General features: G+C 45.4%; 1 protein-coding gene across 1 annotated transcript in view; it reads left to right on the top strand.

The window, feature by feature from the left end:
• The window catches only part of PHYHIPL (phytanoyl-CoA 2-hydroxylase interacting protein like), a 187093-nt gene that overhangs the window by 63945 nt on the left and 110637 nt on the right, over positions 1 to 12511 (top strand). The gene's annotated exons all lie outside the window — the stretch shown is intronic.

Raw genomic sequence — 12511 nt, 5'->3', positions numbered from 1 at the left:
TCCTTGGAACAAGAGGGCCCCCAACTCTTGATCTCCCCAGTGGACCAATCCAGGGTTGGGGAATGAAGTTGAAGCCAGGGAAGTCCAAGGAGAATTTCCGAGGTGCAATTGGGGAGGACCAAAAGTTCAATCCTCTCGTGATGAGATCCGATGCTCATTAGAAGGGGCTCCGTGCGGAAGCGTATGGTACAGTCCAATCTTTCATTGTTTACACAATTGATGTAAAGGGGTCTGGCGAGACTGGTCACTGGGATGTTGAACTTGTTGACGAGAGAGGCCAAAATAAAATTTCCTGCAGATCCAGAGTCCAAGAAGGCCACAGTAGAGAAGGAGAAGGCAGAGGCAGACATCCGCACAGGCACAGTAAGACGTGGAGAAGCAGAGTAGACATCAAGGACTGTCTCACCTTTGTGCGGAGTCAGCGGACGTCTTTCCAGGCGGGGAGGACGGATAGGACAATCCCTCAGGAAGTGTTCGGTACTAGCACAGTACAGGCAGAGGTTCTCCATGCGGCGTCGTGTCCTCTCTTGAGGTGTCAGGCGAGACCGGTCGACCTGCATAGCCTCCACGGCGGGAGGCACAGGAACAGATTGCAGGGGACCAGAGGAGAGAGGAGCCGAGGAGAAGAAACGCCTCGTGCGAACAGAGTCCATATCTTGGCGGAGCTCCTGACGCCTTTCGGAAAAACGCATGTCAATGCGAGTGGCTAGGTGAATAAGTTCATGTAGATTAGCAGGAATTTCTCGTGCGGCCAGAACATCTTTAATGTTGCTGGATAGGCCTTTTTTAAAGGTCGCGCAGAGGGCCTCATTATTCCAGGATAATTCTGAAGCAAGAGTACGGAATTGTACAGCATACTCGCCAACGGAAGAATTACCCTGGACCAGGTTCAACAGGGCAGTCTCAGCAGAAGAGGCTCAGGCAGGTTCCTCAAAGACACTTCGGATTTCCGAGAAGAAGGAGTGTACAGAGGCAGTGACGGGGTCATTGCGGTCCCAGAGCGGTGTGGCCCATGACAGGGCTTTTCCGGACAGAAGGCTGACTACGAAAGCCACCTTAGACCTTTCAGTGGGAAACAGGTCCGACATCATCTCCAAGTGCAGGGAACATTGAGAAAGAAAGCCACGGCAAAACTTAGAGTCCCCATCAAATTTATCCGGCAAGGATAAGCGTATCCCAGGAGCGGCCACTCGCTGCGGAGGAGGTGCAGGAGCTGGCGGAGGAGATGACTGCTGAAGCTGTGGTAGTAACTGTTGTAGCATAACGGTCAGTTGAGACAGCTGTTGGCCTTGTTGCGCTATCTGTTGTGACTGCTGGGCGACCACCGTGGTGAGGTCAGCGGCAACTGGCAGAGGAACTTCAGCGGGATCCATGGCCGGATCTACTGTCACGATGCCGGCTGGCAGGTAGTGGATCCTCTGTGCCAGAGAGGGATTGGCGTGGACCGTGCTAGTGGATCGGTTCTAAGTCACTACTGGTTTTCACCAGAGCCCGCCGCAAAGCGGGATGGTCTTGCTGCGGCGGTAGTGACCAGGTCGTATCCACTAGCAACGGCTCACCTCTCTGGCTGCTGAAGATAGGCGCGGTACAAGGGAGTAGACAGAAGCAAGGTCGGACGTAGCAGAAGGTCGGGGCAGGCAGCAAGGATCGTAGTCAGGGGCAACGGCAGGAGGTCTGGAACACAGGCTAGGAACACACAAGGAACGCTTTCACTGGCACAATGGCAACAAGATCCGGCAGGGAAGTGCAGGGGAAGTGAGGTGATATAGGGAAGTGCACAGGTGAAGACACTGATTGGAATCACTGCGCCAATCAGCGGCGCAGTGGCCCTTTAAATCGCAAAGACCCGGCGCGTGCGCGCCCTAGGGAGCGGGGCCGCGCGCGCCGGGACAGGACCGAGGGAGAGCGAGTCAGGTACGGGAGCCGGGGTGCGCATCGCGAGCGGGCGCTACCCGCATCGCGAATCGCATCCCGGCTGGAGGCAGAATCGCAGCGCCCCGGGTCAGTGGATCTGACCGGAGCGCTGCAGCGGAGAGAGTGTAGCGAGCGCTCCGGGGAGGAGCGGGGACCCGGAGCGCTCGGCGTAACAGGCACTATATGGTCTCCTCATGCTGCTGCCACCTCCACGCTGTGTCATTCAGCCACTATATGTTCACCTTATACTGATGACACCTCGAATTGGCCGAATCGAATTTTACAAAAATTCGCTCATCTCTAATCATAACTGTGAAATATTTTATTTGTAAACAAAACACGTATTTTGTTGTAACTGCTGTAAGATATTGCTTAAAGGGGTACTCCATTGCCTTCCATAGAATTGCATTGAGGGGGTGTGGCGTGATGTCACAAGGGTGTGTGGCCATGATGTCTCGAGCCCCGGCGCCCGCACTCAGCATTCGGAACAAAATGTTCCGAATGCTGAGTCAGTTGAGTAACCCTTTAAAATGGTGGCTTATTGTACCTATATAATACCACAATGCGTACTGCCAGCAATGCTAGCATCATCAACATTTCATCATATGATTTCACCACTATCCAACCAGGACTATACTAAAAAGGAAAACTCAGGAGAAGAGGAGAAAGACATTTACTATTTCCGCACTACCACTCCATAAATTGTGACATTTTGCAAGCAACAATTTATATTACATTAAATTTGAGTCATTTTACCAGTTATTTGTGCCAACACTGGAACTAACAATTCTGTTTTATATCCAATTACTAATTTATTATGAAAAGATGAAGATCTTGACTGTGCTATTGCTGCACATACTGAAAGTGTGAAATGTGTCAATTGTACGTCCGATCAAGAGGCAGAATTTTTAGGTAACACAAAAATGAACAATAACAAGAGTTGCTCCTTCACATCTCACTGAGATAACAGCTCATTATATTCTAGCTAAGAACACAAATGCAGAATTTCTGACTTTATAAAGACATTTTTATAAATTTTTAAAAAAGGGATCAATTTATATGTGTGGGCAGTGAACTAAAAATGTAGTCGACATCATTAAAAATGTAGTGTGTCTGTGTTTTTTTCTTTTTTTTCTTTCTTTTTTTAGGTAGGACTACTACTCCCAGAATGGAACACACTGTTCCATGCTGGGAGTAGTAGTTCCTTCACTAATTGACAGATCGCAAGGGGTATGTTGCGATCCTTCTGTATAATTTATAGATGCAGCCAGTCGCTCTTCTATGGTCCCCTGCACTGCCGTATATATACACCTATTCATATTTCCCACAGAGCTATGATTGGTCAGATGGTTCCAGCCAATCACAACTCTCTGTGGGAAATATGAATAGGTGTATATATACATCAGTGCAGGGGACCATAGAAGAGTGGCCGGCTGCATCTATACATTATACAGGAGGATCACAACGGGTGTCAGGAGTGACAACCGCTGTGATCTTTCCTTAACTGCAGGTACTACTGCTCCCGACATGGAACACACTCTTCTTAATGCTAGGAGATGTAGTACCTGCATTAATAGACAGATTGCATCAGGTGTCAGAAGTTACACTCACTGCGATCTGTCTATTAATACAGGTACTACAGCTCCCAGCATGGAGCAGAGTGTGCTCCATGTTGGGAGTAGAAGTATCTGCAGTTAAGGACAGATCACAGCGGGTATCACTCCTGACACCCGATGCGATCGTCCTATCTATTGCAGAGATGGAGCGGCTTCTCCTGCACTCTGCATCTCTGCAATATGCTCCAGCCAGAGATATGAATATCACTCATTCATGTTTCCCTCTGAGCTGCGATTGGCTGCAACCATCCGGTCAATCCCCACTCTGGGCTGAAAATATGAATGAATGATGTTCTATTCACATCACTGGCCGGATTATAGTGCAGAGATGCGAAGGCTGTATAGAGCCGCTCTGCATCTCTGCTATATTATGGACGATCACATCGGGTGTCACGACTGACACCCGGGGCGATATGTCTATTAGTACAGGTACTACTACTCCCATCAGGGAACAGTATGTTCCATTCTGGGAGTAGTAGTACTACCTAAAACAAAATTCAAAAATAGAGGGGAAAAAAGTGAAACACACACACTTTATTAAAAACTTATTAAAATGTTGTTATAAAAAAAATATACATTTCGTTAAATACTTTTTTTTTCCATCACTACTGCATCTTTTTTTTTTTTTTTGTACCCAATAAATTTAGCAATAATTGCAATTTCCACTCGAAGGCAAAAAACACCAGAGAAAAAAAGAAAGAGAAAAACGCCTAACACAGGAAAATGCTGTGAACTTAGAAACTTAGCCTTAAAAACCTCAGTCCTTATAACTCCCAGGAGCTGTCTATTAGTACTGAGTGGATTCACTGCAAAGTGAGCTTTAATTATACAGATAAGATACAAAAATTTAAATTTTACAAACTAAAATGTTATCAATCATAGTCTGCACATGAACAATGAAAGATTGTGAAATCTTAAAAGAGACCGCACGTACAGAGACAATTAAAATGTTTAATTCTTTCTATTATCTGGCAAAAATAACCACCTTCCCATAGATACTTAATATTTAACTTTTACTCATGTAGGGATACTATAGAAGTTGTAAAATCCATTTCAAATAAGTTTTAAAAGGCTTTCTCCAACTGTAGTTAGCCAGAAAATTAGATTTTAGTTTTGGTAGATAGTCTACTACACCTTACTGGTCATCTGTTTTGAACATCAAAGGTCAGAAATAATTACTGAGATTGGGGAAGATGAGTACAAGTTTGCTTTCTTTTTAACCCAGTATGAGCATAAGTACAGTGGTCCCTCAAGTTACAATATGAATTGGTTCCAGGACGACCATTGTATGTTGAGACCATTGTATGTTGAGTCCAGAACTTTATGGAAACCTGGTAATTGGTAAGTGAGGATTAAAGAAAACTAAGATAACTAATACAGATAAAGCAAGTCCTTACATATAAAAGTAAGAAAAAGCTGCTGGGAGCTGTAAATCACTGTCTATGGGGGAGATTTTTTAGGGTCCTGTACAGTACACTCAATGTCCTAAAAAAGTAAAATGGAATCGCCCTCACCTGGTGTCCAAAGGAGCAACTAACCCTAGCACAGGTAAAGAGTAGTGCAGAACATGTAGTACCTCCCTGTACTGTAGGGTGGTGCTACCAGACAACCAGTCAGTGCATACGCTTCAGTAATACAGGTGTTTTACCAGTGAACCAGTGAAATACCCATTCTGATTGGTCAGATCTTCCAGCCATTGACACATTTCGCTTTACTGTCCATAGTATTGTATGGTGAGTATGGTTTTAAGTTTCAATAGTCCACTGTACTTATAAACAGTACTACTTTAAGACTTCTTTTATTTTAAAGGGCATTTTCATATACTAATATGGCCACACTAGCAGACTCCATCACATTATGGCCAGTAGGAGACCAACTTTCAGGACCCCCACAATTCCTAAAATCATGCTGCGGATGTCCCTTTAGTGGTTGTTTTGTACAGTCATGCTCCTGGCCACCTGATGTGCTGAGAACTACAGGACAGCTTTATTCACTTGAACTCACATATCCCCGCACAGCAGGTGGACAAAGATGGCAGTCTCATACCTATTCAATCAATGTGCCTTCATTTTATACAGTTGGAAAACCCCTTTAATTTCTCTCTCAATACAGTATTTTTACATATTCTAACATTGAGCATTTGAAACCCCTAATATATCAGTCACATAGCAAGTGGATTGAAAGGTGGTCATGTGGCTCCAGACAGCACCATGAAAAACATAATTTTTAGTATTCCTGAGATACTTGGCACTGTAATGCCACACATCAATAATAGATTGCTTCTGCCTGAGTATATACCCCAGTGTTTTTCCGTGACTGTAGGGGCATGTGCACACAGGCTAAACCCACACCCATGGACAGACTGTTCTATGGCTTTCACTGAGCCCATTGACTTCAATGTGAGCTTCATGCAGTGTAACTGCATGGAAAAGAAGTGACATGTTACTTCTTATCTATGTGGCTCCCAGTTTCTCTTTGAAGTCAATGGGAGTGGGGTTTTTGACATAGAAAACTGTGTTTCCATATTACAAACTATGGGTTATAAACTTGGTGAACATGCCCTAACCAATAGCGCAGGAAGCAACAGCTACATCTAAGTGACTCAAATATAAAGTTTGTGAAATAGAGAGATTGTGGTGAAATAGTGAACAGTGCAACACCATAATGGGTTCAAATGTGTTTAACCCCTTAAGGACCCAGCCATTTTACACCTTAGGACCCGGCCATTTTTTGCACATCTGACCACTGTCACTTTAAACATTAATAACTCTGGAATGCTTTTAGTTATCATTCTGATTCCGAGATTGTTTTTTTGTGTGACATATTCTACTTTAACAGAGTGGTAAAATTTTGTGGTAACTTGCATCCTTTCTTGGTGAAAAATCCCAAAATTTTATGAAAAATGGGAACATTTAGCATTTTTCTAACTTTCAAGCACTCTGCTTGTAAGAAAAATGGATATTCCAAATATTTTTTTTTATTCACATATACAATATGTCTACTTTATGTTTGCATCATAAAATTTACATGTTTTTACTTTTGGAAGACACCAGAGGGCTTCAAAGTTCAGCAGCAATTTTCCAATTTTTCACAAAATTTCCAAACTCACAATTTTTCAGGTACCAGTTCAGGTTTGAAGTGGATTTGAAGGGTCTTCATCTCAGAAATACCCCACACATGACCCCATTGTAAAAAGTGCACCCCCCAAAGTATTCAAAATGACATTCAGTCAGCGTTTTAACCCTTTAGGTGTTTCCCAGGAATAGCAGCAAAATGAAGGAGAAAATTCACAATCTCCATTTTTTACACTCGCATGTTCTTGTAGACCCAATTTTTGAATTTTTACAAGGGGTAAAAGGAGAAAATTTATACTTATTTTTGTAGCCCAATTTCTTTCGAGTAAGCACATACCTCATATGTCTATGTCAAGTGTTCGGCGGGCGCAGTAGAGGGCTCAGAAGCGAAGGAGCGACAAGGGGATTTTGGAGAGTAAGTTTTTCTGAAATGGTTTTTGGAGGGCATGTTGCATTTAGGAAGCCCCTATGGTGCCAGAACAGCAAAAAAAAAAAAACACAGGGCATACTATTTTGGAAACTAGACCCCTTGAGGAACGTAACAAGGAATAAAGTGAACCTTAATACCCCATAGGTATTTCACGACTTATGCATATGTAAAAAAAAATTTAAAAAAATGTCACTAAAATGTGTGTTTTCCCCCCAAATTTCACATTTTTGCAAGGGTTAATAGCAGAAAATACCATCCAAAATTTGTAACCCCATCTCTTCTGAGTATGGAATTGACCATAAGTTGACCTGAAGTGCACTACGGGCGAACTACAATGCTCAGAAGAGAAGGAGTCATATTTGGCTTTTTGAGAGCAAATTTTGCTCGGGGGGCATGTCGCATTTAGGAAGCCTCTATGATGCCAAGACAGCAAAATAACCCCCACATGGCATACCATTTTGGAAACTAGACCCCTTGAGGAACGTAACAAGGGGTACAGTGAGCATTTACCGCCCACTGGTATCTGTCAGATCTTTGGAACACTGGGCTGTACAAAATGTTTTATTTGCACAGCCCACTGTTCCAAAGATCTGTCAGACACTAGTGGGGGGTAGATTCTCACTGCACCCCTCATTACATTCCGTGAGGGGTGTAGTTTCCGAAATGGGGTCACATGCGTTTTTTTGTTTTTTTTTGCGTTTGTCAAAACCGCTGTAACAATCAGCCACCCCTGTGCAAATCACCTCAAATGTACATGGTGCACTCTCCCTTCTGGGCCTTGTTGTGCGCCCCCAGAGCACTTTGCGCCCACATATGGGGTATCTCCGTAGTCGGGAGAAATAGCATTCCAAATTTTGGGGGACTTTTTTCCCTTTAACCTCTTGTTAAAATGAAAAGTATAGGGCAACACCAGCATGTTAGTGTAAAAAATTTATTTAGACCCCAACTTCACCTTTTCATAAGGGGTGAAAGGAGAAAAAGCCTCCCAAAATCTGTTAGGCAATTTCTCCCGAGTATGGCGATCCCCCATATGTGGCCCTAAACTGTTGCCTTGAAATACGACAGGGCTCCAAAGTGAGAGCGCCATGTGCATTTGAGGCCTGAATTAGGGATTTGCATAGGGTTGGACATAGGGGTATTCTACGCCAGTGATTCCCAAACAGGGTGCCTCCAGCTGTTGCAAAACTCCCAGCATGCTTGGAGAGTCAACGGCTGTCCGGCAATACTGGGAGTTGTTGTTTTGCAACAGCTGGAGGCTCCATTTTGGAAAGAGTGGCGTACCAGACGTTTTTCATTTTTATTGGGGAGGGGAGGAAGGCTGTGTAGGGGTATGTGTATATGTAGTGTTTTTTACTTTTTATTTTGTGTTAGTGTAGTGTAGTGTTTTTAGGGTACAGTCACACGGGCGGGGGATTAAAGCAAGTTTCCCGCTGCGAGTTTGAGCTGCCGCGCAAAATTTGCTGCATCGCAAACTTGCAGCCTGATACTCACTGTAAGCCCCTGCCCATGTGAATGTACCCTGTACATTCACGGGGGGCGGGGGGGGGGGGGACCTCCAGCTGTTGCAAAACTACAACTCCCAGCATGCACGGTCTATCAGTGCATGCTGGTTGTTATAGTTTTGCAACAGCTGGAGGCACACGGGTTGGGAAACACTGAGTTAGGAAACAATGTTTCCCAACCAGTGTGCCTCCAGTTGTTGCAAAACCACAACTCCCAAACATTCTCAGGCATGCTGGAAGTAGTAGTTCGGCAACATCTTTAGAGCCAGATGTTGCCGAACTACAATTCCCAGCATGCTTGGAGTTGTAGCTTTGCAACATCTGGAGGACTACAGTTTGCAGACCACTAATACAGTGGTTTCCAATCTGTGCCCTTCCAGATGTTGCAAAACTACAACTCCCAGTATGCCAAAACTGTCCAGGCATGCTGGGAGTTGTAGTTCTACAACATCTGAAGGGCCAGATGTTACAGAACTACAACTTCCAGCATGCCTGGACAGTAAGGGCATGCTGAGGATGTGTAGTTTTGCAACATCTGGAAGGGCACAGTGGTCTCCAAACTGTGGACCTCCAGATGTTGCAAAACTGCAACTCCCAGCATGCCCAGACACCAAGGGCTGTCTGGGCATGCTGGGAGTTGTAGTGTAAGGGGACCAGATGGAGCAGTCCAGATCGCTTTATGGTCTGGACTGCTGCAAAGGTCCTGCGACGCCGCCGAAGATCAACTCACCTGTCGCCACCGCCGCCGTCTCCGCCGCTGGGATCCGGGTCTTCAGGGACGAGGTAAGTACCGGGGCCGGGCCCCAGCACTCCCCCATCCCCCGCCGCGTCCTACGGTCTTCCTCCCGTTCTCTCCGGACTTCCAGGGGCCGTGGCAGGGCGGGAGGAAGTAACCGCCCCCCCCCCCCCCCTGCGATTGGTTGGTTAGCTAACCGAGGAATCGCAGGGGATCGGAGGAGGTGGCAGGCTTGCCACCTCGCTCCTATACTTCAGTATGGTCCTGGCTGTCTGTGACAACCGGGATCATGCAAAATTACCGGGCGGGCGGGTCCCAGAAACCCGATCAGCTTGGTATCGCAGCAGATCGCAAGGGCAATTTCCCTTGCGCTTTGCGACGATCGCCGACATGGGGGGGCCTACATGGCCCCCCTCGGCGTTTGCCCTGGATGCCTGCTGAAGCATTTCAGCAGGTATCCGCTTCCAATCTCTGCCCGGCGCGCGGCAGGGACCGGAAAACGCCAGGACGTACGGGGACGTCCTGGGTCCTTAAAGCCCAGGGTGCGGGGACGTCCCCGGTACATCCTGGGTCCTTAAGAGGTTAAAGGGGTACTCCACCCCTAGACATCTTATCCCCTATCCATTGAGGGGGCCTTGCATTGAGGGGGCGGGGCGTGATGTCACACGCGGGCGGAGTCGTGACGTCACGATCTTCCGTCCCCGTGGTCGGGAGCCAGACCCACCTGTGCTTCCGGAGCAGGTGGGTGCTGCGTGCTATATTGCGGGGGTCCCCAGCGACCCCCGCGATCAGACATCTTATCCCCTGTCCTTTGGATAGGGGATAAGATGTCTAGGGGTGGAGTACCCCTTTAAGGCATTATGTCTTGTACATGTGCATAGATACTACTTCAAATGTGCATCTGAATCAAATCGGCTGACTCAAGTGAGTGCTCCTGAAACAAATTTCGGACGTGTTGCTCATCTCTATTGGTTATGTCTTCATAGGGGATGGGATTTCTGACCTGCAAATTTAAACCATTGCCAAAAAAATGAATGAATTCATCCACTGCTAAATTCAGGCTTGAAGCAGAACATACTTTTTGACGAAGTAAAAACAACACGACTGAAGTTACATGCTGTTTCATAAGCCCTGGGAGAATTCTAATGATATACTAGGAAAAACAGCTTCAAATACATAATTGATGAGCCAAATATCCCTTGCAGGGTGTGTTCCTGAATTCAGTTTTTTTGATGCACTTTTTGATGCCAAGAACATATCATAAATGGAGGACATGTATAAAGGAAAGACTTAGACTTCTCTGTTTAAATCCGTTCTTAGCTTTGACTGTTAAAATGACATCAAACTACATGAAAATACAACTGAAGGCCTGAACTACAATGAGACTTCATGTAGCACAAATGACTGATCTTAAAGGGGTACTCCGGCGCTAAGACATCTTATCTCCTATCCAAAGGATAGGGGATAAGATGCCTGATCGCGGGGGTCACGCCGCTGGTGGTCCCCGGTGATCTTGCACACAGCACCCCATTAGAATCAGTCCCCGTAGCATGTTCACTCTGCGTCTGATTACTGGCGATCACGGGGGCTGGAGCATTGTGACGTCACGGCCCGCCCTGTGTGACGTCACGCTCTGCCCCCTCAATGCAAGCCCGTGTCTTAGGTTCTGAGTACCCCTTTAACTGTCAAGTTACAGCTTCAGTCCACAAGACGACTCACAGCCCAATATATTCCTTTAGACTGCAGCTGTAACTCAACTGATAAATCAGTCAGTAGCTCTACGAAGAATCTCAGAGTCGCCCTACCCAAGGCTGGTTTCACCCACACACAGTGCAGCAGATATATTATTACTGACTCTAAGACAGAACTTAGATTAAAACTAGACCAGACAGGCAGAAAATGCATCAGATTGTCTTAAATTTGGCCAGTATTTTGAGCCAAATTCGTAGTGCATGGCATTGATAGATCTTAGCCTAACTCCCTTTTCTAGGAAATTTTCTAGGAAATGCATGATAAATATATAACATTTTGCTTTGTAAATCTGCCCCATTTACTGCCATAACATAGAAAAATGCTTATATTCTCTGGTTCCAAGTGGCAAAAAATGTGTCACTTCACCAAGCCCCTGAAGTACTGAGGGCTGGAATGCTTCCTTGCTTGTCCTCCCTGTCCCTGCTTAATAGACAGTAAGCTAAAGCTGAGCCTGGTCTCCAAATTTCACTCTGGTGCCCAATTTTTAAGCACTGTGCAGGTACCAGATTTGGATACAGGGCTGGGCTTTAGAAGCCGAATCCTGACAGTCAGTCAAGCAGGTATAGATAGACATTGCATTGGGTGTAAGGAGGTCGTTCCAGCCCTCAGCACTTCAGGGGCTTGGGAAAGCCTCTTTGACACGTGGTACCAGTGGTAAAAAAAAAATATTTTTCTACATTATGGAAGCACAGACAGTTCTGAAAGAATCTATTTGTATCCTTGCCCTAACAGCTATCTAACAATGTCTAACATGAATTGAAATGAGAGCTATTGCTTTTTAAGGGCTATTTACACTAAGGCCATGTTGTTCTTTTAGGGTACAGTCCCACGTGCCATATTCTGGTGCATTTTTTCTGCAGTTGATTTTGATACCCATTAATTTCAATGGGTAGGAAAATATGCAGTAAAATATAGTTACATAGTTACATAGTTACATAGTTAGTACGGTCGAAAAAAGACATATGTCCATCAAGTTCAACCAGGGAATTAAGGGGTAGGGATGTGGCGTGATATTGGGGAAGGGATGAGATTTTATATTTCTTCATAAGCATTAATCTTATTTTGTTCCAGGAATGTATCTAATCCTGTTTTAAAGCTGTTAATTGTTCCTGCTGTGACCAGTTCCTGAGGTAGACCGTTCCATAAATTCACAGTCCTCACGGTAAAGAAGGCGTGTCGCCCCTTGAGACTAAACTTGTTCTTCTCCAGACGGAGGGAGTGCCCCCTCGTCCTTTGGGGGGGTTTAACCTGGAACAGTTTTCCTCCATATTTTTTTTATGGGCCATTAATATACTTATATACGTTTATCATATCCCCCCTTAAACGTCTCTTCTCAAGACTAAACAATTGTAACTCCTTTAATCGCTCCTCATAGCTAAGATGTTCCATGCCCCATATTAGTTTAGTCGCGCGTCTCTGCACCCTTTCCAACTCCGCAGTGTCCCTTTCATGGACAGGTGACCAAAACTGAACAGCATATTCCAGGT

This window comes from Hyla sarda, chromosome 7 (assembly GCF_029499605.1).
Source record: "Hyla sarda isolate aHylSar1 chromosome 7, aHylSar1.hap1, whole genome shotgun sequence".
Taxonomy (NCBI): domain Eukaryota; kingdom Metazoa; phylum Chordata; class Amphibia; order Anura; family Hylidae; genus Hyla; species Hyla sarda.
The sequence above is the reverse complement of the archived record's forward strand: the minus strand, read 5'-3'. Positions and strand labels throughout refer to the sequence as shown.